An 18,870-nucleotide genomic window follows, 5' to 3' on the forward strand; every position below is an offset into this window, starting at 1 on the left:
CCCTGGTTCTACTCTCTTGGAATAAGAAGGTGTATATTTTGATTTTACAGGAATTCACTTAATGAGATTTAGAACATTTTAAAGAGATTAAAGTGTTTGAATTTTTTAAAGACTATAAAACTTTAAAATAATTTTGATTACTATTTGTGTGGGTGTGTGGAACAGAAACCAGCTAAAATCTGGGAAGAAGGAACCTCAGCTGAGAAAATGCCCCCATCAGACTGGCCTGTAGACAAGTCTGATGGGGGATTTTATTGATTAATAATTGATATGGGGAAGGACCAGCTCTGGGCAGTGCCACCCCTAGTCAAGTGGTCCTGGGCTGTTTAAAAAAGCAATCCAATAAGCAGTGGTCCTCTGTGGTTCTCCTTCAGTTCCTAACTCCTTCAGCCCTGAGCCCTTGTCTTGACATCATTCAGTGATAAGACTGTAATGTGGAAGTGTAAGCCAAATAAATTACCCTTTCCTACCTACCCAAGATGCTTTTGGTCAGTGTTTTATCATGGTAATAGAGAACATACTAAGACACACAGTTTTTGGACAACATCTCCCTTCTCAGAACCCAGGATGGAACCACGGACTGTTGGGATGATTTCTTTTCTCCTAGTTTTTCTTTCATGGAACAGCAACTCTTCCTTGATTTCCAGTTATTTTACTAAACCCATTAATGCAGTTTATGTTTTGGTTATAATTATTTTACACTAATGGTGAGAAATGACCCCACCTATGTAGTGACATAATGTTTCAACCAGTGTCTCTGCCTCAGTGACTTCCCAATGACTTTGTTTGCTCCCTTGATACTGTTGAAAGGTCTTTCTTGGTGCTAGGCATGTGCATATCACCTAAGAATATCCCTGGAGTATTTGAACTGGTGGCCATCATACTCAATTGCTGCAAGGGTGAGGCAGTACCCTGGGGCTTCATTGATCCCTTTGGATTAGGGTACAATGTGTTTCCTTATGAGTGCCGTCAGAGGCTAAGGCCACTTTGAACAAGCCCTGCCATGGTTCTTAGTCCTGCTTCCTTTTGCATACATGCCCTACTGTGTTGACCACTCTAATTGGGGCTTGGAGGTGGGAAAATGGAGCCCAATAATGAGGTGGACTAAAGTATCATACATTAGCCAACTTTGTTCAGAGCATGAGACATTTTATACTGTGAGGGTTAAGAAGACTCACCTGAGTAAAGTGTACGTCACAAGGACAAACTACATGTGGCAAAAAACGTTTTCCACAGAGACATAAAAATAACAATATACAGTTGTATTGAATAATCTAAATTCCTATCCACTATACCTGGGAGGAGTATGAAAACACATTCTAAGAACAATTCCATGTTTTTGAAGAAACTGAGGTCCTAAGACTCTTTTTGTCTTGTTTTCTTGGAGTTTTCTCACAAGCACTCAGGATTGCCCTTATACAACTCCAGTCCTGGACCATGTCCTGCCACTACTGTTTAAAAATAAAAGTAAATATGTATTATTTTTATGTTTACATTGCTGTTCTTTTTTGGGTCTTGGGTGAAAAGTGAAGTAGGGGCTATTGATTTTCCAATATGGGTCCGTAATCCCTCCTGCGTAATAGCTTCCTTCCAAGTAGTTTACACAGCTAGTTTCTCGGTGCCCTGTTAGTGTTTCTAAAGATGAGAAGATAATGTGCGTGTCCATGGCCTGTAGCCCTGTGTTGTCTGGTACTGTGATTTCACCGGGGGAATGTTTCCAGGCCTGTGTGTGTTTACCTGGGTATTACTGTTGTTGCGGATTTCTATTTTTGAGACAGGATCCTGACACTGACCTCACTTGGTATGATTTTCCTGCCTTGGTCCTTGGGGTGCTAGGATTGCAGGCAGAAGCCATGTGCCCACCTGAGTATGTTTTTATTGTCTATGAAATAATGCAGCCCTGAGTAGAATTGATTGGAGGGCTCAGAACATGCTTCCCAACACAGAATATAGCCTGCCCAAGCATGTGGGTGATGTCACCATGTGCTGCAGAAAATGAGGTTGAGAAAAGAAGTCTGAGGAGTTCATGTCTTAGTTGCTTCTGCACATGGCCTGGGGATACTAGATTGTCTAGTTACATACACATTCATACATACTCATTCCTGGTCTAACATTGGGCTTCCATCAGTAGATGGGTCCTTATAAATGAATAATGCCCCAATTCTTTATTCATTTTTTTTAGATTTTAAGGAAAATAGTACAACCACCCAGGGACCCAGGTGCTTGCACAAGGCTGAATTAGCTTCTACTGATGTATGAGTGCTTAGAATAATACACGTGTTTGAAACACTGACGGCAGTGCCTGACTGAAGTTCTCTGCACAGTAACTTAGTGTTCATCAGGACTTCATGAAGTGTATACAGTTGCCCTTATGTTGTAAATAAACAGAAAGGATCAACGGTCCATCTAAGGTGTACAGCTAGGAAGCAGCAGAGCCAGGATCCAAGTGAGATTCAACATGGCCACGTGCATCAACTTCTGCCACATAGTTTTATATACACACTGCTCTCTGCAGAAAGTGCTGATTGGTAGCTTGGAATACCTGCCTTAGAACTGTCCATTAGAGAAGATCTGCAATTGGAAAATGGGATGGAATCTAAGACAAAAATGCACAGCCTTTCACTTAGTCCTTGGGGAGAAAAATCCACAAAGGGGATGTTCTATACCTACCCAGGGAAGTGCCACTACACCCAGTGATGATGGGGTGGTCTCCAGGCAGACGGGGTCTCCCACAGGGTCTTATGGGCCCAGTAGATCTGCTACAGTAGTTGCAGGTTCTCACTGTATTTTTGTTAGAAGCGGAACTGGAGCAGAGCAGTAGCCTTGTGCTTAATAAAGTTCCTGATTTGGGTAAAAAACATGTATAGAGGTAGGCTTGGGCCAGCAAGATGCCTCAGGGAAAAGACTGGCTGAGCAAGCTTGGCAATCTTAATGTGATCCCTGAAACCCACATATAAAGTTCCACAAAGTTTGAACCCACTTAGAGAGGAGAGAATTGATTCCACAGAGTTGTCTTCTGACCTCCACCATTGGCATGCATGCCAGCCTACATGCTCATGCAGACTCAGTAATACTGAATTTAACATTTGCTTAGGGCTAGCAAGATGACTCAGTAGTAGGTAGGTAGGTAAGTGTCTCTGCTGCCATGCTGGACAAACTGGGTTGGTAGAAGGAAAAGTGGAAAGAACGAACTCTTGAAGTTGTCCTCTGACCTCTACATGTACCATGGTGTGTGTGTGTGTGTGTGTGTGTGAGAGAGAGAGAGAGAGAGAGAGAGAGAGAGAGAGAGAGAGAGAGAGAGAGAGAGAGAGAGCACATTCACACAAATGTTTTTATAAAAGGGGATTTTGAATGTTAAAGGTAGAATTTAATGTTTCGTGAAAAAGTACCAGCCATGTTGTTTATGAACAAAAAGGTTGTCATCACTTGTGTGAGAAGATGAGCAAGAGGAGACAGACAGTCAGGGGTGATGTTATTGGTCACTGGTTCTTGTGTTGAGGTCGTGAGTATTTACGATTTTAAACTTTTCCGAAGTCCTGCCATGTTGAATGGAATCAAATGGCCCTCAGCTGGCCGGGAGAGACGGTGCAACAGTTAAGAGCACTTGTTAAACTCTAGCAGAGGACACTGGTTTGGTTCTCTGTACCCCAGTCCCACGGGATCTGATGCCATTTTCTCACCTTCACAGGTACCAGGCACAGATACAGTGCACATACATACATACATGCAGGCAAAACCCTCAAACACATAAATTTTTTTAAAAATCTAAATGAACCTGAAGCTATTTCTGATTTATTAATCTGCAGAAAGGTAAGTGCCTTTTCATTTACTGAGTCGGACTATGAGCTCGAATGGCAGACATGAGGATCAGAACAGCTCTTTAGGCTTCTGGTCCTTGGAGCATCTAGTTAATTATATATTAGGGTTTAGAAGCTCTTAATTCTTTTAGTGCCACAGGAAATCATATATGCATGCCTTTGACCACTCCCATTTTTCCTGGTACATCACTCCAAGAGGAAAGGAGGCCTAGAAGAGATGCTCAGAGGATAAAGGGAAACTAAGCATGCCCCTACCTCCCACCAAGTACATTTGGAGTAGAGGATATGCATGGTAATTTCCAACTGCTTAAAGGCACTATGAATTTAAGGACAAACAGCAGTCAGGCTAATGAAGTTCTTTGTTACTACCATTTATCTCAAGTCCAGACCAAAGGGTGTACATAGAGAAGTTACTTCCCTCACTGTCCCCCACTCCAATAAAAAGCTTAAATGACTGCTAGTGTGCCAAGAATGGTGGTGTCTCTTTTTCCATGAAAGACAATGACTCTGACTCAAATATGTAGTTAGCCAGTTTTGGGTGCTGCAGCTGAAGCTGACTCCTGGGAAAACACAAGATAACTTCTGTCCTTGAAAAAGCTAGTCAATCAAGGGTCAAGGATAAAAAGAGTATAACTAAAGAATTGGGGATAAATGAACTATCACTGTAAGTGGCCTTTGTGTGCATTTCAGTAGCCAGTGGAAGCTGAAATGCTAGGTCTGCACTTCTGTATATCCTTCCAGTACCCCTGTACCCCACTGCTGTACTCTGTCAACCTAGAACCTTAATCATGCAAAGCAGGAGCTCACCACTGAGCTAATGCATAGGTCATTGTGTTCTTTCTCTTGAGGCCTTGAGACTGGTACCCATAGCTAAGTCCTGGTCTAAACCGTTGTAATTGAATTAAATTACTAAACACTTGTCCCTTGTTTAACCCAGGACTTCCTCCTATATGAGGTCCCTGTTGGGGGGGGGATGAAAAAAACCAAACTGGAGGGACTGTCATTGAGGAATTGACTCTAATAGGTTGTTATGTTATCTTAGATTTCATTGACAGTATTGCCTTGCTTTACTTTTACTGACAGTTTCTGTGATTAAAAAAAAAAAAATACCCTGACAAAAGTGACTTAGGGGAGAAAGTATTTGGGCTCACAATTCCCAGTTTCAGGTCATCATAGCAGAGTAGTCAAGGCAGCAGGAACTTGAAGCAGCTAGTCACATTCACAGCCAAGAGAAGAGAAGATGCATGCGTGCTCGCCAGTGCTCAGCTGGCTCTCTCCTTTCCTCTCTGTCCAGGGCACAGTCCATGAAAAGGTGCTGCCCACACCCAGGCTGGATCTTCCCAGCTCAACCCAATCAAGAAAATGTCTCACTAGGGCTGGAGAGAGAACTCAGTATGTTCACTTCAGCTCATAACCACATAGCTTCAAGGGGATCCAGTGCCCTTGCGCACCAGGCACACATGGCACACAGACATACATGCAGGCAAAACCCCATACACACAATGAACAAGAAAAAGTCCTTCACCGGCCAACCCAATCCAAACAATCCCTATTGAGACCCTCTTCCTGAGTGATTCTAGATTTTGCCAAGCTGACAATTAAAACCAAATAGATGCACCTGGTCACATCTCCTTTTCTGTGTTTAAGAGAAGTGTAAATTTATTTGGGTCTACCTTTGTGGGGTTAATTTTGTATTCAAAGTTTGAAATGTAGGAAGACATTTGGAGGTATCCATGTTGGGTACCTTCATGGTTCTTCATTCACAGCATATGCAGAATGTTGATGGGATGTGATCTCTAAATCCAGTTCAAGGTTTATGATATACAAAAAGAGAATAATAGGGGAAAACGAAAGCTATCTATCTATCTATCTATCTATCTATCTATCTATCTATCTATCTATCTATCATCTATCTGATACTAGAAATCAAACCCAGGGCCTTCTTGGTAAAGTATTTAAGTAACAAATGAAGAATATATACACTAAAACTTCTGCACCACCTCCCAACTTCAACAACTACCAATTCATGTTGAATCCCATTTTGAATTTCACTTTATCTTAATTTTAATCTTCTCATATTACCCCAAAGTAAATTCTGGACAGAATATGGGAAAACCAGGTACTTTATAAGCTGCTTTATAAAGGTCGCAGGTCTCAGGCTGGGTCAGTGCTGAGGTCTTGCTTTCCTGTGCAAGAACTTGGGTTCAGCCCCATAATTCATTCTGTGACAGAGAAGAGAATTAAGACTTTGGGGTTTTGTCGTTTTGGTTTTCTGAGAAAAAGTCTCACTATATATAAGCTGGTGTTGAACTACCTGTGTAGCCCAAACCGAGAGTGAATTCCTGGTCCTCCTGCCACAGCCTTAAGGGAGGACAAGTGTATCCCAGCTGTTTTTGTTTTAACTGGTGCGGTCACCAGTCAGCTGCTTGCTTTTTTTTTTTTTTTTTTTTTTTTTTGTCCCCACCACTTCCTCCAGTAATCTGCCAGATTTTTCAGATCCCCTCTTGTAAAATGCTTTCATAAAAATGTAAGACTAGGGGCTGGAGAGATGGCTCAATGGTTCGGACCACTTGCTGCACACATATCAGCTTAGAAATCCCTGTAACTCAAGCCCTCTTCTGCCCTCCCGAGCACTCATACATGCATGGCATACACTCAACATAGATACATACACAGAAACAAAAGAATAAATCTTAAAAAAAAATAATGTAGGATTGCTGGAGATGGGGTGGGAGAGGAAAGTATGGGAATAGGTTAAGCCAAACTAAGGATTTATGAAAACCCTTATGGAGGACTGCTACTTTATAAGCTAATTAAAACATGATTTTTAGTCAGGTGGTGGCTCACAGCTTTAAACCCAGTACTTGGGAGGCAGAAACAGGCAGATCTCTAAGTTGGAGGCCAGTCTGGTCTACAGATTGAGTTCCAGGACAGCCAGGACTGTTACACAGAGAGAAATCCCATCTCGTAAAACCAAAACCAAAACAAAACCCCAAAAAACAGAATCATGATTTTAAAGAAAGTTTGGACACAGTACCCTGTGTGAGTGGAAAATGCCTTCTCCAAAAGACATGTAATTAAGAGACAATTTCAATGCCAGGTGTGGGATAACTTCCTAACCACATGTTTGTTTGGGGGACTCTGTAGACCACCCCCAAGGAACACGGACTATTGCTATCACTCAAGCCCACTATAATTAGATAGCAAGAAACTATTGCTGAAGACACATGAGACTTTGGTTGCAGAACAGAAAGAAATCAAGCCTTGACCCAATAGTAAGTTCCAGGCTAGTAGAGGAAGACCCTGGCTCAAAATAAGATGAGAGACACAATGCTTTGTCTGGCTTTTTTGTGTGTTTTCACGGGATTTCTGTCTGTGTAAGTGTGTGTATGTGTTTCTTGTGCTTTTTCTTTTGTTTTTCTGTTTTGTACTATGCTGGTTTGTTTAATTGCTTTCTTTCTTTTTTTGTTTGTTTTTGTTTTGTTTTTTTCCTAGAACTTGCTTTGTAGACCAGGCTGGCCTGGAACTCACAGAGATCTGCCCTCCTCTGCCTTCCAAGCGCTGGGATTAAAGGCGTGCGCCATCACCACCTTTGGCTGCCTGATGGTTTTCTGATTGAGGCTGGGTGGGGAGGTGGGGAGGATTTGGGTGAAGGAAAACTGTAATCAGGATATATTGTTAAAAAGATCTACTTTCCATTTTAAAAAACGATGAGAGAGGAGAGAAGGGAAGATGGGGAGGGGGGACGGGGATAGAAAGGAAGGGCGGGAGAAGGGAAAAGAAAAGACTAACAAAATCCTTGTCGATCATACAGCTCCTAGTTCCACCAGATGGAAGGACGCCAACTGTCCAAAGGGACTTGATGAAATTCTTGTTAATAAGAGTTCAGGATTTCTACTTGGGCTCTTGACAAGAAGAAACTGTATCACAGGGCTTCCTTCTCATGAAGTGAATCTTACAAATTAGTGAGGAAAGATGAACTTTCAATACAAATGTAGTAAGGAGCTGGAGAGGTGGCTGGGTGGTTAGTTAAGGGCAATTGGAGCTCTTCAGAGGCCCTGGGGTTGAATTCCAGGTCCTCACATGGTGCCTCACAGCTGCCTGTAACTCCGGTTCTAGATCTGACCTATTATGGCCTCCAGCAGCAACACATACACGCAGGAAAAACATCTTACGCACATGAATGAATAAAATTAAAAAAAAAAAAAAAAAAAAAAAAAAAAAGCCTGGGCGGCGGTGGCGCACGCCTAAATCCCAGCACTCAGGAGACAGAGGCAGGCGGAGCTCTGTGAGTTTGAGGGCAGCCTGGTCTACAGAGCGAGATCCAGGACGGCACCAAAGCTACACAGAGAAACAAACAAACAAACAAAGCCAAGATTTTTAAAAATAAAAGCTTAGAAATCAATTTACTGAGGAAGTATAAAAATCCTTCCAATTGTAAAGCCTAAACCTTATAAATCTATTTTTAAAAATCCAGTTTCATCTCTTAAAATGTTTTGATTTCTCTTTATTGTATGACTTCTTTTAAGTTTCTTGTTTAATACTAGCATCCTCTCTTGGTCAAATTTAGACTATCTAAATTATATTTTTGGTCAGGCAGTTGGTCAGTATTAACTAAAAGTCAATAAACTTTAATCTGGTGATTTCCCTGCTAAAAATACAAAGAAATAATGAGTGGTTGAAAACTATCTCAATTACTGCCCCCCACCCCAGACAGAGTTTCTCTGTGTAGCTTTGGTACCTGTCCTGGAACTCGCTCTGTAGACCAGGCTGGCCTCAAACTCACAGATCCCCCTGTCTCTGCCTCAGGAGTGCTGGGATTAAAAGTTACTTTTCTAATGCTGTGACAAAGCACCATAGCCTGGGCAATTAATAAAAGAAAACATTTATTGAGGCTTATGGTTCTAGAGAGAGTCCATGATCATCGTGGCCAGGAGCATGGGATCAGGCAGAGAGAGAGAGAGAGAGAGAGAGAGAGAGAGAGAGAGAGAGAGAGAGAGAGAGAGAGAATGGCTGGGAATGGCTCAGGCCTGTGAAACTTCCAACTCTCTTCCAACAGTAACACACCTCTTCCAACAAGGCCATGTCCCTAATCCTTCCAAACATCTCAAGCAGCTGAGCCTATAGGCGGCGTTCTCATTCAAAGCACCAAAAAAGATTTACACAAAGATGATGGTGATGTGCGTGTGTTCGAGTGTTTTACATGTATGTACGTGCAATACCTTTATGCCTGGAGCCCATGGAGTTCAGAAGACAGATCTCACATCATGGAATACCTTCAGCTACTAAAATTTGTGCAAAAGAATATTTGACAGCTTAGAACAGTGGTTCTTCCTAATCCTGTGATCCTTTAACACAATTCCTCATGTTATGGAGACCCCCAACCATAAAATTGTTTTCGTTGCTACTTCATTACTGTAATTTTGCTACTGTTATGAATTGTAAATATTTTTGGAGATAGAAAGGTTTGCCTAAGGGGTTGAGAACCACTGACTTAGAATGTATCTGTGCTTGTATTGTTACTTTGAAAAGCAAATGAACAAAGTGAGTCCTACACACGACCGTTTTGCTTGTTTTCGTAAGAATTAGTGTAATTATGGCAAAAGTTAGTAGCAGTTATAGCTGAGAGATGAGATTGTGGGCAACTTTCAGCTTTGACTTATTTCCATTTTCTACAATTCATCTGGACTTTGCAATTAGGAAATAATTATAATGATTAATTATAATCATTAATTATAATGATGCCTTGTTGGGTTTCATTTCCTATATAACTTCCTTCCCAAAGAGCAATGGCTTTTGAAAAAAAAACAGACCCCGTATGTTGGATGGAGGTTCCTTGTTCACTGTACTCGTGGATTTTTTTTTCTTATCATTAGAAATAGATTGTGAAAGCAAGAGTCTGGACATCTAAAATAAGGCATGCTGACCCCAAATTATTCCCTTCGTACAGAGAAAAAGATTTAATCTTTGAAGAAAGTTGTTTTTTTTTTAAAGTCTTCTTTGTACTAATAAAAACAAACACAAAATTCTATCAAAGTTAATTAAAATGTGAATTCCGTATTCCTCCTCCCCGAACTGAGCCCCAAACACACCAGTTAAAGCATCAGGGTTCAAATACTGAACCCTGTTCAGTGCTGTGCCCGGAGTGGCATTGGGCCACCAGACGCCCTGCGGGAAGTGTCCCGGCCTCTGGGGTGCAGTTCCGAAGCAGCAGAGCCTCAGAGACTGCGGCTTCGGACCCTCTTTTCCTTCCTTCTCCCCTTCCTTAAAATCTTGGCGGATGAGACTCATGGAGGACACAGAGACGCTTTGTCTTCAAAACAGTTACATCCAGTTTTATACATGGATAAAACTTTTCTTTTTCGTCGGCAACATGTTCTTCCGTTTTCAGCCTACAGGGGGCCATCTTGTGTCTCGGTTAACCAACGAATCCCAGCGTGGCTACGTCAACGTGTATTTTCTATATCAGGGAAAAATCTGCACCTCGTTCTCGTGTGTCAGGATGGCCGAGTGGTCTAAGGCGCCAGACTCAAGCTCAGCTTCCCTGGTTGGGGGTTCTGGTCTCCGTATGGAGGCGTGGGTTCGAATCCCACTTCTGACACAGGACTCTTTTTGCTACCTCACTCAGTTTCGGGAAACATGGGCCGCTCTGAGCGCATTCTTGACACATGTCGACCCGCACATTTTTAAAAGCTGACTTTGAAAACTCTCTAACGGGTCAGCCGACACGGACGATAGCAGCGGAAGCACGGCTGTGCTTTCGAGGACGCGAGATTCGCTCTGCCCCGCTGCCTGCCGGAAGCGGCGACCGCGGACAGCGAGGAAAACTGGCGGCGGGTGCCGAGGTCCGGCCTCCCGTCCTCCCCGACCCCGCAGCGTTTGGCCCCGCAGCTTGTCCGCCGCGAGTGTCCCCACGCTGGAGCCCTGCAGGCTCCACAGCGCCCCCTGTGCGGGTCGCCTGGTAAATCATCGCTGCAGCGCCGGAGCCCAAACTGCACCCTCCCGGCCCCACAAGCCGGGCGGGCGGGCAGCGTTTCACGCGGCGCTTTCTCTCCGGGCACCTGCGAAATCAACTACTTGGTGGGTTTCGTCGTTGTTGTCGTTTGGTTTTAACAAACACCAACTCCAACAATACGTATTGTTCTCTGATACAGTCTCCCTCGATATTTGCTGGGTTGTAAGTTGAACACATGAACAATATCACGAAGGAGATATTTGTTAATCAATAGGATGAATGCCGTCTACTTTGTCACTGTTACAGACGTTCAATAAAAATAGAAAATTTCCTGGAATTCGTTCCATTTCCCCTACAAAAGCTTGCTCTTTCCTTCCTGCATTCTGCCTCTCCTTCCTTCCTCTTTTCCTTCGCTCTTTCCATGTCTCTTTCCTTCTAATCTTCCTGCCGCTCCCTTCCAGCCCCATTGACCAGTGTGCTCTGCAGACTTTGCCTCCACAAAACTCCCCCCCCCCCCAGAAAACGAAACAGATCGTGTAAAAGAAAGATTTAAATTCCTTTTAGAATCCACTCTAGCGCACACGGTTTCTTTCTAGTGCCTATCCTGTATGTCTGGGTTTACTGTTTTTCTTGCGTGCTCATATTCCTAGAATAGGACCTGATTACCTTCTGGAAAAGCTTTCACAAAGCTTGTTGGATGAGTAGCCTCGCCCCAAGCTCCCGCTTTTAAAAGTAAAGTATTTGTGTGGCGGAGTGGAGGCGACGCCTGTTTTTAAATCGCTTTTCTTCAGAAACTTTCCCAAACGCCACAACTGCCCAGCGTTCGTAGCTCCTTGTTGTAAACACACTGTCAGAAACACAAACTCATTTGTATTTTTCCATTGTGTCAGAATTTATTTAATAACAATTCACAAGCCCAGTTGGTTTGTTAGCTGAAATACACAAAGTAATTCTGATTTTCTTTTGTAAATGAAAAGCACATCCTTCACTTGAAAGAGAATAAGAGATAATTTATTCTTGAGCCAAATATGAGTGACTATGGCCCAGGAACATGGATTTAGGTTATGCATAGAACAAAGAAAGGAATAAATTAAGGCCTTTACCAAGTTGTTCTGGTGGGGACACCGGGGACTCAGTTGAGAGCAAAGCAGGGACATGTGTTCTAGGCTTCAGATGTTGCGGCAGTATTCCTGACTTCTGCTTCCTGGAAGCCAATCCGTCTGCTTCAGGTTTAATCTAGAGATATTACCTGATAGATGGGGGAGGGGAGGACATGGATGGAACTAAAATTGCACCAGATAATTTGGCTCTGGGTCTGCAATATTTTAACTCTACAGTCGCAAAGCTCCATTCTTTCAACCTGAGTCAGTCTCTGCCTTGAGTCCCTGCCCTGACTTCCCTTCACGGTGGACTGACTACAACTGCAAGCGGAAACAAACCCTTTCCTCTCCAGGTGGTTTTTGGTCGTGCTGTTTATCACAGCAATAGAAACCCTAACTAGGGCAGTCCTACTCTAGAACTGTAGAACCTGAACTCTGGGGAGGCCTGGTAGTGTGAATTTTGTTTCCAGCTCTAGGGATTATCATGCACACTTAAAAGTCTTACAACTGATGGGTTAGAGAAAGATGTCTAGAAGAGAGGAGGAGGTTACAAACAGAAGTAAAACGAAAATAACGGCAGATTTTTCTTTCTACAGGCTACTTCCATGGGATTCTGCACTATTCCCACCAAGATGCTGAGTGTGCAGCTTGGTGAGGTGCAGGCGGCCAAGAGGGAACACTTCCTAATAACCTGCTATGTCTCCAGCCACAGGCCTTAGCCCACCCTCCAGTAGCCACAGCCTCCCCTCCCTCACAATCTATTATGTCTACTCCAGCTGGGATGTAACCTCCATGAGAGCAGAGTTTTGTCTGCTTTACTCATTACTGGCACACAGTAGCAATCACAGTATCTGCCGAATGCAAATACATACTTGTTTTTACTCTTTTTGAAAAGACTTGTTTTTAGCTGGGCTGTGGTGGCACATGCCTTTTATCCCAGCACTTGGGAGGCAGAGGCAGGTGGATCTCTGGGAGGCAGAGGCAGGTGGATCTCTGTGAGTTCGAGGCCAGCCTGGACTACAGAGGGAGTTCCAGGAAAGGTACAAAGCTACACAGAGACAACCCTGTCTCAAAAAAAAAAAGTTTTTATTTCATGTGTATGAGTATTTTGCCTGCATGTATATATGTACTCTTTGTGCATCTTGGTACCCACTGTGACAGATTCTCTGGAACTGGAGTTACAGACAGGACCTTATGCATGCTAAGTTGTTGAGATACACCTGTAGCCTTGAAAATTCAAGTGTTCATTGTTTTGAGACCAAATCTCATGATGTAGCCTTTAGCTGGCCTGAGCAGAGTGATCTGCCTGTCTGTACTTCCCAAGGGCTTTTTATTAGGTCTGTAATTCATATTGAGGTAAGTTTCTCGAAAGGCAGAAAGTCTATGTCATATGATTGTTACTGAGAGATCAATTTTTTTAAAGATTTTATTTATTAGATATACAGTGTTCTGCCTGCATGTATCACTGCAGGCCAGAAGAGGACACCAGATCTTGTTACAGATGGTTGTGAACCATGTGGTTGCTGGGAATTTAACTCAGGTCCTCTGGAAGGACAGCCAGTGTTCTTAACCTCTGAGCCAAATCTCCAGCTGAGAGGTCAAAAATCTTAAATAAAAAAGAAAGAAAATTTCAGGCATGGTGGCACATGTCTTGAATCCCAGCATTCTAGCACTCAGAAGTACAGGCAAGCAGCTCTCTGAGTTCAAGGTCAGCCTGGTCTACAAAGAGAGTTCTGGGCCGGCCAGGGTACACAAAGAAACCCTGCCTAAAAAAAGGGAGAGAGAGGTAGGTTGTCAGGGACCAAACATGGACCATGGAAAAGTACTAGCTAGGCCAGAGAACAAGCCCCTGCCCTAAACCACATGCCCCCAAAGATAAAGAACAGGTCAGGCAGGTCAGGTAGCATAACAACAGAACAATGGGCCCTGACCAGTGACCTTACCACCTAGCAGCCTCACGACTTGCACGTCCCTCTTCACCTGCACGTCCCCCTTCACCTGCAGTCGTGCACTCCTTCCCTCCTTCCTGCCCCCTCCCTCCATATATAAGCCTTGCTGAGGAGAATAAAATTTGCAGCTTGATCAGAACATTTGTCTTGCTGTCTTCTCTCATGTCTCCCCGTCCCTTTCATTCTCTCCCACAGGTGGGTCGCCCCCGTTGACACGCTGCTGCCCGGGGCACTAGGTCGTATCTTCCCAAATTGATCTGTATGTTTAAAAAACATCTCAGTTGTTCTCTGTGAGTTCAAAGCTAGCCTGGCTCACAAAAAAAGTTTTAGAATAGCCAAAGCTACATAGAGAGACCTTGTCCTCAAAATAAAACAAAAATCTTAGCTGAAATTGCAAAAAGTTGTTTTGTGCATATCAGAAAATTGTTCTCGGGACTGGAGAAATGGCTCGGCGGTTAGGAGCACTGGCCGCTCTGGCAGAGGACTGGGGTTAGGCTCCAGCACCTTGTCAGGTGTCTCACACCGTCACTCCAGCTCCAAGAGATCCAACACCCTCTTCTGGCCTTCACAGCTACCCAAACACACATGCTTATACACAGACAAGCAAACATACACAAATAAAGATGAGATAAATTCATGAATCTAGAACGCATCTTCAATAATCTAGTTCTTACTTGCTTTTTCCCTACTGAAGTTTCATAGTTTTATGCTTATGGATATTAAACATATTTTGTTAGATTTGTACTTAAAAAAAGATGGATGAAAAAGCATTCAACATCTCTAACCATGAAGGAAATACAAGTCAAAATCATAATGAAAAGTGAGTGTGGTGGCACACAATCTGTAGTCCCAGCACCTCACACACATCTGTAGTCCCAGCACCCAGTCAAGTGCTGAGTCGGGATTTGCAGGCCAGCCAGAGTTTCAAACCCAGACCCTGTTTCAAAAAGCAAGAACAAAATCCACAATAAAATTGGACCTCCCCTCAGTAAGAATGTCTGTGACGGAAATGACAAGCCAGTCCAAGTGCTGGTGAGGACCCAGAGAGAGGAGAACCACGCTGTTGATGAGCACAGCCAGTCTGGAGAGCAGTGTGGAGGCTCCTCGGGAAAGAGTAGCTGAGTGTGTTGACATGGGCCTGTCGTCCAGCTGCTCAGGGGGCGGAGGCAGGAGATTCACACGGGCTCGGGAACTTGAGATCATCTTGGGCACCATAGTGAGACCCATTTCAAAAACTAAATTAGATTTGGCAATCCTCTAGCTGGGTATATTGCCAAAGGAAAGGCAATCAGTGTGTTAAAGAGACTGGAGCACTTGTCTCCAGTCAATGAATGAAAGTACCAAGTGATGAGTAGATGAATCAAGTGTGATATGTAGACACCATGGACTAGTGTTCTGTCATAAAAAGACTTGGTCTTATCTTTGTCATTTGCAACAATATGCATAGGATAAGACCTCCTCCTCTTCATTCTCCTCCTCCTTTTCCTCCTCCTCATTCTCCTTCTCTTCCTCTTCCTCTTCTTTCCTTGCAGTGCTAATATGAAAATCCAAGGCCTTGTAACATACTGGACAAGCTATGTCCTTAGTCAGTACCATTATATCAAGTGAAATGAGGCAGACACAGAAAGATAAGTACCATACAATTTCACTCATATGTTGAATATAAAATATCAAACTTATGGCAATTGGCAACAAAATAGTGGTTATTGAGTCTGAGAAAATCTGGAAGATACAAGGGTGAGAAGAAGTTGATCAATAAGCACCGACCTATGTTAGACAGGACTGAGGTATTCTGGCATTCTGTTGACTTGAGGATGGCCATAGATGATGAATAATGTATTTTGTACATTTCAGAACATCCAGAAAACAAGAAGTTTGCATGTTTTCACCATAAATAAATGACCAAAGACGGAAAAGATTGGACGTTTAAACTCATTTACTATGTAAACCAGACAGGCTGGCTCATGCAGTCCCAGAACTTTGGAGGCTAAGATGGGATTGCCAGGTTGGGCTACAAAATGAGACCCTGTCTTAAAATAACAACAACAACAACAACAGTATGAATTTAATGCACGCCTTTAATTTCCTCACTTGAAAGGCAGAGGCAGGCAGATTTCTATAAGCTCGAGACCAACTTGGTGAGTTCCAGGATATCCTGGGCTATCAGAGAATCAAACCTGGGGTCTCCGGATGCTCAATGAACTACCTGAGCTCCTTCTCAGCTTCTGGCTTAGAAGACTACAAACATCTTAATTCTTCATCTCTGCACCAACACCACAGTGTTTATTGATTGTATTGCTGTGGTCACAAGAAAGGAGTTCCTTGAGAACCTGGGCCAATTTTATTTATTTAATTAAAATGTAATTATATCTATTTTCCCTTCTCTTTCCTCCCTCCAAACCAACCTCTCCCATATACTCTTTCCCACCCGGGCAAATTTGATGGCCTCCTTTTCTTTGTTTTACACACACACACACACACACACACACACACACACACACACACACACACACACACACACACACTTCTAATTATATGAATTACAAGCTGCTCAATCCGTATAACCTTATTTCAGGACTGACCACTTGACATTGGATAACCAGTAGGGGTCTCTTCTCTGAGAACTATTTCTCCGGCCCTCGGCATCCCTTAGTTGATTGTAGTTCTTTGTTCAGAGCTGAGGCCAGGTAAGATTTCTCACTTCCACGTTAGTAGTCTGTTGGTGTCCTTGTTCTCGTCTAGTTTAGGGAACCCTGGGGTACTTTTGCCTTTTTCTTCGTAAAGCACTTGTTACATAGTAAACACCCCCACGCACACAGTTAAACAAGAGCTCCACCTCTAAGCGCGAGCCAGCAGCCAGGCCAAGAAACGAGAGCTACCGGAAGGAAAACATCTTTCAAATCCCCAGAAGATTGAGGGCGGAATAACGAAACAAGAAAAATTTTAAAACAGAACGACCACGAAGGGACTCGAACCCTCAATCTTCTGATCCGGAATCAGACGCCTTATCCATTAGGCCACGCGGCCAGGCGGTGGAGAGGGGTAATCAAACAGTCAAACGAAATGTGACAAGATCAGGGTGGGCCTTCCAATAGAAGTAAAGATTCAGCATAACAAAAAAGTTTCTAATTTGGAATCCAGTTTTACAGAGACTTCAAAATGTAGATCTGGGGAGCTGTAAGCAAGCAGGTAGCTCAATGCTTCCTCCGTGTGAACGCTGCTGTTTCCGACGACCCTAGAACCACAGGGATGTGTAGTCAGAATTCAGGGGACCTTATAAGATAAAGGAGGCAGAGAGACGCACTGATGATTGGAGGGTGGGAATCAGTCGGCAAGCTTTAAAAAAAGCTTGTGTGAAAGTGTGAAGTTGGTTTAAGACTGGAAAAAAAAGGGGGGGTTACTAAGTTTGCAAAGTCACTTTAGGAAGGACGCAAAGAATGGAATCATTGGGAGGTGGCGGCCAGAGAACCAAGAGTTCAAGGTCATCAACCTCAAATACCAAGAGTTCACGGCCCTTCTGGGCTACAAGAGATCCTGTCCCCAAAACAAAACAAAAAAGCAATGTGAAAAACAAAGAGCATTCTCCTCTGGAACTCCAAGGATCTGAAGTTATCACCTCTTTAGCGGCAGCTGGAGTCTTGTGAATGCAGTACTGGGCTCAGCCGCCAATTTATTTTGATTTGAGGGCTTTCTGGGCTTTTATTTTTCCTGGAATGTTCTAGTGGGCAGCTGGTTGAGGCCAGGTGAAATTTCTCGAATCCATGTTAGTAGTCTGTTGGTGTCCTTGTTCACGTCTTATTTAGGAAACCCTGGGGTACTTTTGCCTTTTTCTTAGTAAAGCACTTGTTACATAGTAAACACCCCAAGTGCACAGTTAAACAAGAGCTCCACCTCTAAGCACGAGCCAGCTTATCCAACCTGGGTTGATATCCAACCCACAGACAGAGTCCCTTGTAAATAGAAATTGGAATCTGCGCAGGACACATTCTAATTGTGCTGGGTGCGGTAATCGGTAATCGTACAAAGAATGCCTGCTGGTGGACTTCCTCCTCTGTTTATTACTTTGTAACTAACTTATCAATTTACTTTAAAAGAATGATAAAAGACAGAGTCTCAGTATACAATCCTCGATCTTGCTTCAGCCTCCCAATTAGGGGTACATGCATTCTCATCACGAAAACACCCATTATTTGGGGATAATCACTTTCATTTGTTCTGTTTGTAAAAAACTGGTATTTGGTAGAATGTGTAAGCCCACAACAAAATATTCTGTGGTTAGATCTTGACTTTAGTTGGTGTGCTGGATAGTTTTACGTCAACTGGACACAGGCTAGAGTCATCTGAGAGGAGGGAGCCTCAATTAAGAAAATGCTTCCATAAGTTCAGGTTGTAGGCAAGCCTGTAGAGCATTTTCTTAATTAGTATTGATGGGGGAGGGCCAAGCTCTGGGCTTGAGTCTATAAGAAAGCAGGCTGAGCAAACCGGGAGAGCAAACCAGTGAGCAGCACTCCTCCATGGCCTCTACATCAGTTCTTGCCTTGTTTGAGTTCCTGTCCTGACTTCCTTTAATGATGGACCACAAAGTGGAAGTGTAAGCCAAATAAACGCTTCCTCCACAACTTACTTTGTTCACGGTGTTTTATTACAACAATAGTGACCCTGACTAAGGCAGTTGGAACTGTTTTCTTGTGGATCTCTTCCTGTCACTCTTGCAGAAATAAAGCAAGAGCCATGAAGCTTGGTAAACAAAAGTCAAATTGTTTATGTATTTCACTCGAGTGTCAGAACAGTGTTTTCTCTGCTCATTTTGTGCTCTCCTGACCTTTGACACATCTGTGTTATTTTACCTGAAACGCCTTTTCCCTTCGGCTCTTCCACATCCCCCCCCCCCCCCCCCCCCCGTTCCTTCACTGCCACGAGTCCCCACACCAGGAGCTTGTTTTTGATGGCAGGTTTCCTATCTCTACCCAAGCTACCCTGTTCTCTTTTCTCAATAATTTTCCAAGTTAATTTCTTCGAACACCAGAGGGAGGGATGGACAAACAGCA

General features: G+C 43.4%; 2 non-coding genes across 2 annotated transcripts; one reads left to right on the plus strand and one right to left on the minus strand.

The window, feature by feature from the left end:
• The first annotated feature begins 10,314 nt into the window (after positions 1-10,314).
• On the plus strand, positions 10,315-10,419 carry Trnal-caa (transfer RNA leucine (anticodon CAA)). Its single transcript has 2 exons — positions 10,315-10,352; positions 10,374-10,419. It is a non-coding gene; the product is annotated as a tRNA-Leu (tRNA).
• Positions 10,420-16,776: 6,357 nt separating this feature from the next.
• On the minus strand, positions 16,777-16,849 carry Trnar-ccg (transfer RNA arginine (anticodon CCG)). Its single transcript has one exon. It is a non-coding gene; the product is annotated as a tRNA-Arg (tRNA).
• Positions 16,850-18,870: the final 2,021 nt, after the last annotated feature.

The sequence above is a fragment of the Peromyscus maniculatus genome, chromosome 5 (genome assembly GCF_049852395.1).
Source record: "Peromyscus maniculatus bairdii isolate BWxNUB_F1_BW_parent chromosome 5, HU_Pman_BW_mat_3.1, whole genome shotgun sequence".
In the NCBI taxonomy this organism is placed as follows: Eukaryota; Metazoa; Chordata; class Mammalia; order Rodentia; family Cricetidae; genus Peromyscus; species Peromyscus maniculatus.